At 41.5% G+C, this 16,123-nt stretch overlaps 1 protein-coding gene across 1 annotated transcript in view; it reads right to left on the bottom strand.

Moving 5' to 3' along the window:
- Nucleotides 1-16,123, bottom strand: part of COL4A1 (collagen type IV alpha 1 chain) — a 130,229-nt gene that overhangs the window by 75,119 nt on the left and 38,987 nt on the right. The gene's annotated exons all lie outside the window — the stretch shown is intronic.

The raw sequence follows: 16,123 nt of genomic DNA, 5'->3' as shown, positions 1-16,123 counted from the left end.
CCATGAGATTTCTTAATACTGATTTGCTAATTTTTTTAATTAATCATTGGCAATCATCAGATAGGAAGTTGATAGTTTTTAAAGGAAATCAAATATTGGTGTAATTACCACAGGAAACGGTATGAACAAGTATTTCTGGACATATGTTATGAAATCAAGTCAAACCACAGCCTCTAAGAGAGCAAACTGATCCTAATGTTAAATAATAGATATGGAGGCAACTGTTAATGTTTACTGGCCAGCCAATGACTAGCTCTAGGGTTCTGGTCCATTTCTTACATCTACCACATTTCAAGTCATCTTCTTTCTTTCTTGCCCTCTGTAATGCCTGACTGTAATTGCCATTATGATGGGAAACCTTCCACTAAGTAAAATCAAATTCATTGCAGCAGGAGAACCCATAGAAAACATGTGAAAACATAACCAGGCTGAATTATTTTCCAGTAGATGCTATAGAGATCCTTGTTTTCTGAAAGGTTTTCCTTAGGACAGCACCATTTCACGGGGTTTCTACACTAGATAAACTAAAGTCAACTTGTACCTCCAGAAAACAACAATACTTCAGCATAGATGTTGACGGACTCCCAAGTCTATCAGGATTCTGCAAAGTGAAATTCTGGAGGGCGGCTGGACAGGAGGAGTTGGGAGAGGGGTGTTTTCATCTTCGGAGGGAAGGAAGGTGGACTGTGCGGCTGGCCTTGCTGATCTCATCACATGAAATACTCCTAAGTGCCACTTCCCTCAGAAGCAAGGGAGAGAAGATCTTGCTGTAGGTGTCTGAAGAAGGGAGCTTAATATTAATGAATACAACTAAAAGCTTTCATGTCTTTGTTCACATAAGCCTTAAGATGGAAACTTGAAAGATTTGGGTGTTGGTTGGTTTGCATTGAGACAACAGCAACCAAAAGACTGGGATTTCTATGATGTGATCATAAAGAGTCACACATTTTTTTGCAAAACGTGAAAGGTGGTAACATACGAGAGAAGTCAGATTAACTGATGCACAGGTAGTAGCTTACAGTTGCTTTATGTTACCAAAGTATTTCAGTGCATTTAAGTGCATCTGGGCTACTCTCCCCTTTTCCTCCTCATAGTCATGAAGCAACCGGCAAGTAACTCGGCAGTCTATCACTTTTACTGTCATCTTATCCCTCAGAAAAAAACTAGGAGGAAAACCAGCAAAACATTTGTATCACTGAATACTCCACCAATGCACATGAGATCCTTCAGCAGCCCTGTTAAGCTGTTATCAGGAGGCAGCCAGGGACGGCACCTCTCCACAGCCAGCTCTCAGCACGGATGCTGGGCACCTGTCCCTCCACACCTGCACGCCTCACAGTCTATGGGGACATCAGTACTTCTGGGAAATAAGAGGAAATGTAGCTAATCTGTTTTGAATTTGGAAAACCTCCAATGAGACCAATAAGCATTATCACTCTGGAAAGTGAAATAATACAGTAACATTTTTACTTGTGAAATAAAGTAAAGCATCAAAGAGAAATGGGGGTTTATTATTGAAAATAAAATTATGAAAGGCTGTCCAATAAAACTAAAGGACCAGCTCCTGAAAAATTTGCTGGTTTTGTTAAGATTCATTTTTTTTAAAATGTAGATCCACCAAATTTGTTGTTTGAACTCTCAATTTCTCCATATTCACATAAAGCAAAAATAATAACTTTTTTCTCTTACATTATTACAGCATTTTACCATGTTCTATTACAAATGCTCAGAAAGATGAAAATTAACACTGATTACAATGAATATTAGTGACATGGTTTAGTGATGTTTTTTTATCAGAGTTAGATTGATGGTTGGACTAGATGATCTTAAAGGTCCCTCCCAACATAGACAATTCTATGATTCTATATACTGCACAAAGAAAATTATATCTGAAAACGATGCCAACACATGCTACAATACCAACTCAGTACTGACCGGGAGGGAAAAGCGCCACCCACTGAATAATCCACTTTACTCCTTGCGGTACATGGGTATGCCTGGAAAAACATTGGGCCTCCCATTTCAAGAAGTGACCCACTGTGACCTCTCCTAGGTTTTCAGACCTGATGAGATCACAGCTGCAGGACGCAAGCTTGCCACTCATACTTCCTCCTCCAGCATCATGTAGAATGTTATCAGTTTTATCAACACATCCCTTAAATTCAGAAGAAGTCTGTTTTAATTGCATCTGGGAATGTAATTAAAATACGTCATCGAATCATTATAAACATCTGTTTTCAAGTTAATCCCCACATATTTCCTTCAGCCTGTTGTTTAACATGCACTGCTTTAGAAAAAAAGTATGTTGTTATTTATTTCTCAGTTGGGTTTTGTTCTTAAATTTAGCATGGCCAGAAGAATGGACTTGTGCTTTCAGATCTCTTTTTTTGCTCCCAAAAATGAAGCCATTATATTCAATTTTTCCTGTTTCTTAAACCTCAGATTAGAACAACCAAAGTCGAGGAAGGTAAGAAGGTACTAAGCATCAGGGAGCACAGCTGCATAGAGTTCTATTTGCAGACAAATGCTGTAGCCTGCTGTGCCAGCAGAGACCACCTGCCCTGCAAAACTGTGTTTATTTTACAATGGCATCATCTCCTACTGTCACTGACTGTAACCTTTGCAGGTGGATGGAAGGTTGGCTTACAATGACGGCCACTAACTGGATAGCATTACCCCCTGCTACTAAAATGTATTTTTGAATCTGAGGGATGAGATAACAATCTGTATGAGATTTTTCCTTCTGGTCCTCTGGGAAGATGGGAGGCCCAGACTGGAAACAGCTTATGGATCAAAGGTCAATTTAGGGAGGTCAAAGGGGCATTTAAGTAATGAGGTACACTGGGAGAGGAACATGGTTATAGCAGGTACAGGAATCACAGTCTGGGTTCCCCTAACCCAGTGTAAGTACAAACATCTTAACTAGTCGCTGCAGCCTCCCTTTATTCAATGGCGAGAAACAGGCACTTTTGGGCTGAGATCCATGTCACCTATTTTGGATGTTTGTTTTCAGTGCAGACGAAGCACACCTTGGAGGACTAAGCAGGAGAGACTGAAATGGGCAGAAAGGAGTATGGGCTATGTATGAGAACACAGGGAAAATGGAAAGAAAAGTGGATACAGAGGATCAAACAGGGCTAGATGTTACAGACAGAATGGGACAGAGAATTACAATAGCTTGTCATTCCTCGGAAATGGTTAGAAATATAGTTAAGTATCTTTGAACAGGGAGATCTGCATTTCTGGAATTTAGGAATGACTTAAGAGCCTTACGCAATCGAGTCCTAAGTGGGAAACTTCACCCTGAAGGAATAAAGATAATCGTCACAAGGTAAGTAAGCTGAAACCATGCAAACTATTGCTTATTTTTAAACTTTTATGATTTTAAATCAGTCTCAAGATATGAAGAATATAGTTCATGATTTCCCGCCACACATGACTAGAGATAATGAGACAAATGGACGGAAATATAGTTTTGTCCGATCTGTCAGACATCCTCTTTGAAACAATGCCTTCCCCAGAAACTGCATGGAGCTTGGAGGAATCACTGCTGTCCTCCAAGTGCCAAAACAAAGAAGGAATGGTGCTGGGAAGGAAGCATAATCTGTTAGGGGGGAAGGGGATGAAAAGGCAGGCCAGATGCATCATGATACCTCACCTACTTTTCATGGTGGGCTAGCAGTTTTCAAATAGCCATAGCTTCCTTGCATCACAGGCCAGCCTCTCACATAACATTTGAAGACATTCATTTTATCTCACTCCTCCCACAAAATATCAGTCAGCCCAGAAGCAGCAGCTCATTTTAGCGATACAAATTGCTTCATTTTTTGACAAGCATTTCCGTTTCGTTTCATTCTCCCAGACTGTCTGCAACTGATAAGCTTAGTGAATCACACTGGCAAATCAGTATTAAACTACAAAAAGATTACATCCTTTCACATATACAAATGTGCTACGTGCATTCTGAGTATTTGCCTAAAGGACAGCGATTCATTGACTATCATGTTAACATATATTTCTAAGAAAGTGACTCTAGTGAATCAGAATTCCAACCTGGACCTTTGACTTCCGCGAATCATGAACTGAGCCTTAGGAGTACTAAGCCCTGTCAGTGACAGAGCTGAGAAGGCTGCTAAAAAGTTCCCACAGCAGATGAAAGAAACTCTGCTCTTGCAGTGCAGCCTGTAAGACATCTGTCAGATCGTAGCTATAGCCTTTTGTTACGTTTTTCCCTGGTTTTCCACGTCCAGCTACTTTCCTGGCATTTGAGGACTCCTGCTTGGAACTCGCGCAGGAACGATGCAAAGAGCCAGATGAGCAGCTTAGGAGGGAGACGACTGCCATATTTGGACATGCACCATTTCTGGAGGCTAAAGAGATCTCCAAAAAAAAAATCCAAAGGCCGAGTGAGTTCTTGGATGGCTCCTCTCCCTTACAGAAGTGCATTTTGCAAGATAAAACAGAGTTCTCTTTCCCACAACATCAGCTTAGACTCTGCTCGCCGAGTTTCAGCTGCTGAGCTGCCTACCAGCCTAGGCTAATTGCATAGGTATCAATCGAGTTCAAATCTTACCCTGTAAAGCACATCTCTAAGGTAGAAATTTAATAAAATTCTCACTGTTTATCTAACACTGTTCATGTTGAAAATCTCATTCCAGGGAACACAGTCACTTCTCCCACCCAAAACACAGTGTCTTTCAACTGACTGAAAATCCTGTAAACAGGTGACTGGTGAGACTAGCACAGATATCAAAACCCCCTGACTACTCACAATGTTTCTAATTCATAGCTGAAAAGCTTCAACAAGTAAAAATAGTCATAATTATTTCATCTCATGATTCATTCATTATATAATGACATGCTCTGTTTAGACACAACACTTAAACTGATCGTGTTTTCTGATGAAACTGTGAAGATTTCTGACTCTATGTTGCTTTAGTTCAAACCCCAGTTGGAACTGAATTCCAATACAGGTTCCAAGTTCAAACACCAGCAATGGCTATGCCAATAGGATGAGGACTGCTGTATGACAGCGAGAGCTTTAAGTCTGAATCTCCTCCCTCCACACAATCCACTCCTTCGACCCCTACGCTAACCTAATCACAATGGGGAAGGCCAAGGGAGATTTATCCTTACGTCGCAGACACTGCACTTCCACCCACGTACATGTATGTACAACTCACGTAGCTGACAAGAGAGCTGGATCAATAGATGTCTTCAGTTTCACATCCCACCAAATACAGGAATAGGGAGGTGATGCCAACTGTGGGACACTTATCTCACATTCCTCTCATATTTTCTTCTCTCTCCAGAATGTCAAAATAGCTCCCTGGCTGTATTACTATTCTTGTCTTTACCCTTTAGATATAACTGTATTGAATTAGCTGAACTGCAAAGTACCATTAGAGGAAATCACTGCTATATTCCAGTAAACCTCAATATTTTTCTAAATTTTGCAGTTCGTTAACAACTTTAAAAATATCATGGTGCTAAAACTTCTGATATACACTTAGCTAGAACCAAGAGGATAACAAAAAAATCCAGACTGTCTTAGCAAGTTAGCAAAATTTAGTTATTTGCCTTTGTAATATTAAGTTTACTTTAGATTATAGAAACAGATGGCTCTATTTGAACAGTATAAAATCCTCTTTTTTCTTTTTTTAAATAAACATACCAGGACAAAAAGCTTCATTGTTTCTATATCTGACCATACTGTATTTAAACAAGAGGGTGAAATCTGTGATTTGCAAGAAACAAGAACTCTCATCTATTAACAAAATCACAAATGACAGACCTCTAAACTTCTAGTTCTGCTTAGACAACAGTAACAAGGTATGGTTATGGTATATTAACATACATACTAGCTACAATTACATTTTGAAACCTTACTTTTGAAAGGTTATGTCATGTATTGACATACTGGTTCACAGGAACTCTGTGGGGGAAAACTGACATTTGTCCTGCCTAAACTAGGGATTTAAAACATACTTGTAAAAATGTTGGCAAAGCAAATTGATTGCTCAGTGTAAGTACATCATTCTTCTTTGCCATAATTTAAAAAAAAATAAATCAAAAACCCAACCACAAAACTCAAAGTCACACTCCTTCAAAACAAAACTTTGCATTAAGTGTTTGACCCAGACTTAGAGTTGTTCTACCATACGCTGTCTTCTGCCTCACAGAGTCTGAGCTCACTGCTCTTAGAAGAGGAGGGAACCTGCTGGGCTGTGGAGCACTTCAAAGGCAAGACTAACCCCCTCTCTCCCACTGAAATAATTTCACTTCACATGGCACGCTGAAATCTTAGTAGATCAGAGATGGGAACCTGAGCATTTTCCTTAATGACAGTCAAAAGCACTGGAGTATAAAGGCATTTCCACTCACTTTCATCCTGCCTCCACAAGAGCTGGGTAGCTGGGCATGGAACTGCACTACCCAAGTGTGACAGCAGATCTCCCAAGCACCAGCTGGTAAACGTGTGCTCAACCATGAGCTGAAGCGTGGATTCAAAACCCCTCACTGCACTGAACATGGGCACCTTTAAAATTGAAGGAAGTAGCCATCAGGAAAAAGCAACTCATTTGTGAGCCCAGGCTTTTATTTCCTTTGCTCGTAACAAATGAAAAAAAAAATCAGAGAAGTCAAACTGCACTATTTAAACATTCCTGAAAAATGTCTCTAAAATTGTTTATGTCTTAATAATTTTATTATTCTTAATGTTTTATCTTTGACTATTTTGTTCACTGGACATGGTTTAAATATTTATTTTGGCGCTTCTAAACTCAAATATTCCATCAAATCACCATCCTGCTTGCAAACTCACCCATTTCTGACCAAAACATACCAGCTAGTAATCCAAAAAACACGATCAGTTTAAGTGCGGCGCCTAAACTGAAAACGCCACTTCAAAACGAATAAACTACTAAGGGTAGCTTGAAGTGAATCATAGAAAATGTCACTCTTTATGACAAGTAGTATTAATTGGTAATTAGAATGGAAACCTCGGCACAAACACTTGCACAAGTACTGCAGGAAGGCTAGCTGTGCACATATGGGCTCCAACAGGGCTGCCAGCTTCCCAAGGGTCAGAAAGGAGAAGAGAGCAAATTGGTGCAGGGTCCCTCACCCTTGGTCACTCCCATAACCTCTGCTAGGATGAGGGTAACTGCTGCTGCTTGGTACTGTCTGTGCTAAAGCACTGGCCGTGGTCAAATGCCTGAAAAGTGGGAAGTCTGTCACTCACAGGAGCTGACACAAAGCCAGTTGTCCTGGAATGATGATTTGTACTTCAATCCTCAAAACAGTTCAGTAAAAGGAATATTTGCCATGCCTTCATTTTCAGGACTCAAAGCAGGGAACAGAAATTGAGTACCGTTCTCATTTCATTTCCAAACCCATCAGTTCAGTTTATGGACAGATAAATAATAGACAAAAGGGAACATTTTATGATTTTATGTCAGCAAGCTCTAGTCTTTCCTCTTCTCCCAAGTCCGTTTTCTCCCCCATAAAAAAAAATATAAAGTTGGCAGCTTATCTACATGATCTTTTTTTTCCCTTTTTTTCCCAGCAAATCATGGGTAGTCTTTAACTATGACCATTCAGGGAATTCCCTGGACTAAGGGACAGCTTATTGGTTTTACAGCTTTCACCTTCTAGGTCATCAAGTTAAGTTCAGCTCTAGTCAGCAATCACTGGAAGTTTCTGTCATGTAGTAGGCTATTTAAAGTCCTTGGTTGTATCGTTTCCATTTTCGGTAGAGCCTGTTTTCACAGAGCACAGAAAAACAGTGCCATTCAAGACATCCTGTAGGATTCCACCTGCCTCCAGCTGCCAGGCCAGGAGGGAACAGCTCTCCCCTAGGTCCCCGGGTCGTATCTGCCAGGCCTATGTAAATATCTCAAATGGCACGAAATGCCTACGTTTAAGCAATGGAAATAAGTGCAACGCAGTAATCCCCAAAGGCTCATTAAACCTTTCATGGATAAGAAGAATTAAAATAGCCATTCTCCTCAAGACCTCCTTTGGCTGTAGGCTGGTGTACACGAGTAGGACAGAAGGAAGCAGACGTGGTCCGCACTTATTTCTCTACCAATGCAGAGGTGTTCTCCTAATAAATCTTCTTGGGATAGCTTTAGATCAGACAAAAAGTCTCTTGGAACAAACCTACACAGTGGAAAACCATGGGACTTCATGGTTACTAGTATGTCAGTACATCAATTAAGTATCCCTGTTAGTCTGAGGGAAACTTTGAGTCCCAATTTAACATATAGACAATATCTGAAAGGAACGTCAAGTTAATGTCTGAAATATCACTGTGCATGCTGAAATTTGAACTAATTACAACAATTCAGCTCTGATTTTATTTAAAAGCCTTGTACAATTTTCAGAAAATCAACTGATTTTAAGAAAAGCTCTATAGAATACAATCTGAAAAAAAATTCATTATGGCTCTTGGGACATGGAGGGGCTGTTTGTAGTTTTTGGCAGGGTTTTTCTGTTTGGCTGGGGGGGGGGGGGGCGTGTTTTTTTGTTGTTGTTTTTAGTATTACCAGAATCCTACAGGATGTTCATATAAAAATTGCAGACAGACCACAGATTCTTATCGGAGATCTCCAGTGTATTTTAGCCACTCAAGGGAATACTAGTCAATTTTTAAATGTTTAATATTAATTATTTCAGAAAATATTTATTTTGTAATTTAGCATCATTTGGAAGTAGTACTTCACTAAAAAGATGTTTAAAAGACAGAGTCGCATCTTCTTAGTCAAAAGAATACCAGATGGCTGGAGCTGAAATGTGTTGCTGGGACCTCATTTTTCACATTCTTTTCCAAATTCCCCAGGGGTCTGTCCTGGAGGTAGGGTCATGGGAGTCCCCTGAAAGTGCTCTGTGAACATGATTTTCCTGTTGGTGATGTGAACATCATTTTCACAAAGCAATGCAAATCCAGGGAGCTTCCAGTTAGTTCACAGGAAATATAAAGTTATTCCTGTTGTTCCATATTTGGACAAAAATGACATTTAAAGCAACCATTTCCTCTCAGTGCATTCTTTTACAGGAAGCTCTGGCAACAATCAGGGTATTTGCTTACTTAGTGAAATTTTCAGAATATCACATTATACCACTCAGTTCTGCACAGCTCAAAGCAGATAACTGGTTTGTGAATACTAACTAATGGCATTATCATTAAAACATAAAGCCTTCCATCAGCATTATCCACTAGCAGGTCAATTTCCACAGACTGCCAGATACTGCTTAGCCTCAAGCAAGCAGAGAACATTGTATTTACCAAGTGAATATTGGTCCAGTTGGTTTTGTACCCTTTTCCTATTTAAGAACTTCACTTTCAGTTAAGTTTTCAAAGTGAAAAAAAAAAAAAATCAGTTGCCAGGAGGATCCTCTGGTGTTACAGACACTGTGTTACTTCACTGACAGCTGAGGACTAGAGGATACTCCAGGACTTTCTGACACCCAGTGACAAGCGCTTTCAGGAATACATTCCAAATGGCACAATCCTTCCTAAATTCAATTATAGTAATCGTTACCAATAATCCCCACCCTACTCTTCTACTTTGTGAATGGGCAAGCTGGAGCCAGGTGATACAGGTGAGAAGCTGCATCCTCATCTTGCTAACTTAAAAAAATCTAAGGGGAGGACAGGAAAACCTGTTGCAGAACCCCCATGGCTGTTTCAGAGCTTACCTCCCGCCTCACAGGCAACGACTCTGGAGCATATAAAGCAAACCACTCCTTGTCCTGCACAACACAGGTCCAAACGCCCTGCCTTCTAACTCGCCTTCTTCATGTAATTAGCATTAGCAGTTATTAGGCATACAAGCTGAAGGGAAACCAAACATCAAACTTCATTCTAATTCATAGGCAGAGAGATTGCAGTCTCTGAAACAAATCCTGTGAGTTTGTTTTGCTTGCTGCTGTCCAGAATGGATCTGCACAACCACTTCCAGCACCTGCCTGAGGTACAAGGCTGGATCCCACCATAACCTGGCAAGATGGATACGGTGTCATTACAATGGTGCCCTGTAACTGCTGCCTCTGCCAGCAGTGGCCAGCAATGCTTGGGAGATAGGCGGCAGTCTCCTTGCCGCTCTCTCAGCAAACCCACAACAGCAGGGCTGAACTGCTTTCTAGAAAAATGCCTCGGAGCTTCTCCAGCATCTGGTGTTCCGCACACACCCCTATTTTCACAAGCACAAGGGTACCCACGATAACTCTGAGCATGGGTTCTCGGTGTGGTTGAAAGCCTGCCCCAAAATGGCTCCAGCCAGCAGGCAAAGCACACCACCACCAAAACTAGGCAGAGGCTGAGGGAGACGCAGCGGTGGCCACTAGCCCAGCAGGTGATGCAGACCCTCACAGCCACCCTCCACCTCCCAGCGCTCCCCCAACCCAGACCAGAGGCACAACCAGGCTGAGAGGAAGCTGCCATGGAGGACTCCCTCCTTCCCTCCTCTTACACATGGTGGCCCTCTCTAAGCAGCTCTGGGGAATGTGGGAAGCGGTGGCTGCCACCACCAGAGCAAGCCCTCAAGCCCACAGCCTGGGCCCAGCTCACTGGCCAGAGAAGAAACCGCAGCAACACGGCCACAGGCCAAGCCCCTTTGCTGCGGGACAATTTCTTAAAAGGTGGAGAAGAAAAATATCCCTCCTTGCTTACAGTTTTGTTTACCACGGTGGTCAGCAGGACATGAATGCACATCTGCTGTTTTAGGTGCCGGGCATTACAGCCAGTACGGCAGCCCGGCCATGGTGGTAACCACCCGCAGAGCCAGCCTGCGCACGCCGCCATGGGCCACAAAGGACCATCCCTGCGCCTGTGGGGCCGCTGCCCTGATGGAGAGGCCACCTCTTTGCCACACCGTCCACAGCCATCGCTAACTCTTCCCTTTAGTAACCCGTACTCACCCCCATTACACCGGGGAGCGCAGCCAAAGAGCGAGCCTGCAGGGGAGAGGCAGCCCTCCAGCGCCCCAGCCCTCCTCAAGGCACTTCTCTAAACCTGAAGGCAAAGGAGACGCCTCAGGAGGGATATGCAGGAAGCCAGTGAAGCCATTTTGCAAATGTTTACAGCAAGTCCATGAGTGGTGCTTTCCCTTTCCTTAGCTGATAAACATGAACACCGACATAAACAAATACATTTAAAAGTAACATCTCTAAAACAGCACAGTGCTGGGAAGCTGAGGGCCTAGACTAAATAAAACGGAGAGGCGAAATCCTCTTGGTTGGGATGCACACCAAAGAGTGTGAGAAAAGCCCAGGAAGATAAACTGGACTTCTAGGCTTGCGCCCAGAGAAGAAACCCAGGTGGCAGACAACCCAGCACAGACACAGACCACTGCATTTTGAACTCACGCTGCCTGAGCACAGCTTTTCCTCTGGAGGGGCTCTGAGCACCCGGTTTTCACTTATGTTACTCCTAATTTCCCATTAACACCTTCCCACAGTGTGATTCATCACCAGCTGAAGAAGCTGTGTGCACATACAGGTGACACCATCACCCCGGGCTGGATCTTGCCCAGAAGACCTCCTGCCTCCACGTCCCATAGGCTGCATGAATGGTGTCCGTTTGCTCCTTCTTAGTCCTCTGCTCCCCATCAGCAGTTCCCTACCCTCCAGCTCTTGCCAAGTCTGATTTTGCAAGACTTAGGAAGCGACGGAGCTTCATGTGGGTAGGCAGTACCTGCAGCAAGGGCTCTGCACGTGCACTGGACAGACCGCCGCCACAGAGACGCTCCTTGAAGCTGTGGCTCTACCTGCACGGCGTGAACATCCCCAAGGCACAGCCCCATCTCACAAGAGGTGCAGCATCCTGTTGCCAAAAAGATTTGCCCCTACGTGTCAAATGCTGCAGCTTCTGCAAGGAAAGCCTTAAAGGAAATCCCCACTGACCTCCATAGCATACTGCAGGTGTATATGACTTGTCATTAGAATCCTTCCAGGAGGACTCTGTCAGGTGGAGTATTTAGACACTATCAAATTTTACTAGACTATGCAATTTTATTGCATGAATTTATCAGAACTGTCAAAATGATTTCTTGATTAAAGCAATGTTTATTTCATGTGAAGTCATCTTTTCTTCTAAAAGAAAATGAAAATCTCTTCCAAAATTCTGTCAATAAAATAACAAGTTAATAATGAATAATATAAACAATTTTAAATACATTGTTCAGACTTCACAACATTAGATAGAAGGTTATCTCACTCATCTCAATAACACTGGAAAGAGGAGACAGGTAAGATAGAGATAGCCACACTCTGGCCAGCAGACTCAACAAAGAGTCATAAGATTGTTAATGAGGAATTAATAAATTTTAAGAACCTTATGGGATTCTGTAAACAGCAGCAGTAACCACAGCAGTTCAACATCTTTGTCAAACACTGGATTTAAAAAGCATGCAGCATGTTTAGTCTACTTAGCAGCCGGCCAAAATATACACAGAATTTCATTTTTTAAACCCACTTTTCTTCCCCACAGATCTCAAAGCTCTTCCAAACAGGTTCATCCTATGGCAATACCACTGCTGCAGTTAAAAACCTGCATTTAATTGCTCTGGTGAAAGACTTCAGCTAGTTGTTGCAGACAGCTAGTTCTAAAAACTGCAGCATCACAGGGCAGGCCTAAAACCGGAAGAGTTTTCTAAAGTGACATCTCTTTTAGGAGTATTTGCATCATAACCCTACCACAAATTTTGGACTGGAAGAAGTAACAGAAGTTTATTCTATGTAAATACTCAAGTATTTTAACAAATCACCAGTCAGCAATCTACCTGGGCATCTCTTAAGCTCCGAGTTACAGCTTTGGTTCAGTTAAACTAATATTTTTTGCAACAAATTGCCAGTCATATATCTGTTTGGACTCCTAAAAAGCCATAAGGGGAAACATTGCTTTCTCTGCTTTTCAACAAGCTAGTGAATTCTGGCTTTTGCTCCTGTCAAGGATGCCATTGATTATGAGCTGCTTTCTCTTCAGGACTCATCAATATCTTTTCTCCTAAAGATTCTGTCTCCAGAAACACTTCACTTAGTTTTACATACATTTCAAAGGACATTACTCCATATTTAAAGACCCCAGATGGATATGGCCATGGTTGTTGGAGTCCCAACTTGCAAGAGATGCACATCTTAAATGCAAAGCTCATGGTTTTACATAAACCTTTGCTCAGTAAAGAAGTGAACGCTCTACTGCTCAGAAGCAGAAAGGCGACTAACCAAAGAGTAAAAAAGTACTTTTATTTTCTTTGCTGTTGCAAACAAGTGATTGCAAAGGCCTCTTCATTATTTTCTGAGGATAAGTGGTAATACTCAGGGGCTTGTCCAAGTGGTGTGGCTGCCTTTTAAGAAAGGGTCTAGAGACAAGAAAACAAGCAGAGGAAAAAGGAAAAAAGAACAAACAAACAAACAAACAAACAAACAAAACCCCAAAACACAACCCTCAAACCACCTCTAAAGTTCAGCACCAGGAGAGGTAACTGAGAAGCAACCCCCAAATCACTGTCTCAGTTCAAAATCCCACTTTGCAAGAACTATACCATGCCCCATGGTAAAGCCAGCGTGAGGTGCTGGCTCTACCTCCTACACAGGCAATGCCAGAAGCAGGAAAGTATCTCCCTCAGTCAGCAATAGATTCTCCATTTCACAAACTCACTTGGGCACCCACAGTTTATGATGGTTTATGACTTACTTGTGCCTGACCTCAACAAAAAGAATGAAATGAGCTTTACCACAGCCTACTCGATGGACTGCAACGCTTCTCTGAGAATTAGAAGCTACAGAGAGGAGCCCACATCTTCTGCTAACTGATGAGCAGAATTATGACCACATTGGGATGAAAAAGGTAACAATGACTCGTATGACTTGCAAGAACTCATGGTACTTGTCCCCATTAGGCTTATAAGAAGTGCATGGATCAGACCCCTCAGGATGTTGCTGGCTTCCTCATTCATCCGATGAACATCAAACTTACCTGGAAAGGAAAGGGGACTTAGGTGGAAATTAGATGACCTAAATCTCACACTCTGCTCCATTAAATTCCACAATTGAGGTGGTTACACCTCCTGTTTGATCCTGTTCTTAGTTAAGAGCCCAAGGACATAGAGGAGTTCAGAGGAAGGCCATGCAAATCGTCAGTGTAGCTGTTGTTGCCCTGGAGTCCTAGAGCCCTAATCCCCTCACTCTGAATTCAACCCTTACATAAATGCACCAGAAATTGGCAGAGACCATAATGCCAGCTCTTCCTATACAAATCAGCTCTTTAGTCCAGAAAACATTTTCACTTGCAATTGGATTGTGGAATTCTAGATGCACGATGCACTGCAAATAAGCATATCTAGTACTAAAGAGAAATTTGTTTCAAAATCAGTAATTAAAGACTAACCTAGACTGATTGTCAAACAGCTTAATTATTACTTTTTTTGTCAGCTGTGGAACTCACTTTTAGTAATGTGGCTGGTCAATTGGATTCCTTTGGCATTTTTAAAACCTAGTAACAAGGAAAAATCCAGTACTATCCACATGCACTCTAATTTACTTGTCTGGCCCAAATGAAAAACAGACACAATTTTCTCAAACCCACATTTTTCAAAATTGACATTTGAAAATCCAGTTTTATTAAAAATTTAAATGTTGGAACATGACCACAGTAGAGCAAAATAGCAACAGGAAATATTATTTTAGTGTGCAACATTTGCCAGACGCAAAAGGAAACAAACTTGTCAGTCCTCTCTTTCTTTTATGTTTCTTTGTTGACTAGACAGGAAGCTGACAAAAATTGATTTTTTTTTCCTCTTGTAAAGCGTACAGCGTAATTTTTATTGTACCACTTCAGTTGCTGACTGCATTTGGTAAATAAAAACGTACTTCATGAGCATCCAGGGAAGTGTTTAATATCTGACAGTTTACAAAAATGCCATCCTAATTAAGTACAAAAAGAAAAGTAAACAGCTTTCATTGCAGAAACGGAAATAACGTGATTTAGAAGAGAAGCTGAAAATCCGTTCTATTCTATGGCAACTTCCTGAGTGATGGAAAAGCTATAGCTGAGTAAAATTAAACATTTGCCTAACCTGCATTCCACATGTAGAGGTCAGCAGAAGTGCAAACATTGATGAACATCGAAATATAGCTGTAGATTTTTTGTGAGCAGTTTATTTAAAAACAGCGAGAAGCAGCCAAATAAAGTTCAGGTATAAGAATTCTTCCACTTATTACTAACAAGCAAGCAGACACAAGTAGGCTTCAACACCATTGCTTGCTATTTAGAATTAAAAACCAAATACACCTGAATAAGCTCATCCATCCAGTAAAAGCTCAATACTAAACACTAAAGATACCACTCTTTGTCAAAAAAATTAATCAAAATTTTCTGAAATTAATAAACACAGGTTATTACACAAGAGTTATTATAAAAGATCAAGGTTATTATAGAAGATCAAAAGACTATCAATTTCAGAGCTCTTCCAAAAGATATCCTGCCAATAAGAGGCTCAAGGCACCCAAAAGGCAAGATGAAGGACACAGTGAAGGATACTCCTCCTGCCACTCACTGAAGGGCTGGTTCATAACAGGCAAAAGCCACAGAGCCCAGTTTTAGTGGGACCTGCCACAGGTTTGTCCTCTCCCTTCTGCAGCCCAACTCTAGTGCTTCCTCTGGGACACATCAAACCCATCCTGGGATTAAACTACGTGAGGAGTCAATAAAGTGACTATTTTTCCCCAGGTTTTTTAAGGGCCCATTTTAGTTTATTGAACAACCTTCATGCTGGGAGTCAATCAAAAAAATGCTGCCACAGTAGAGGGGCAAGATGATGCAAGCAAGACCACAGGTTGAACTGTCTAGGAACAGTCTGATGTGGGAGGTTTAAGATTGACATAGGCTTCATAAATAATGCAATTATGAAAAGGCACTTATCATTTGATCAACCACTGAGACAAGTTGCTAAGCTGATATATTTATGAGCTACTGCATGCTATTGTGCCAGAAAAAGATGGAGATCCCCAGAGTTTAATCTTTAAAATGAAATACTACTTATCATATTTCCTTCTCCAATAGCATACTTCCACTTACTAACAAAGATACTTCCCTTTTTATTCGTATTAGTGAAAGGAG

This window comes from Numenius arquata, chromosome 1, assembly GCF_964106895.1.
Source record: "Numenius arquata chromosome 1, bNumArq3.hap1.1, whole genome shotgun sequence".
Lineage (NCBI taxonomy): Eukaryota > Metazoa > Chordata > Aves > Charadriiformes > Scolopacidae > Numenius > Numenius arquata.
The sequence above is the reverse complement of the archived record's forward strand: the minus strand, read 5'-3'. Positions and strand labels throughout refer to the sequence as shown.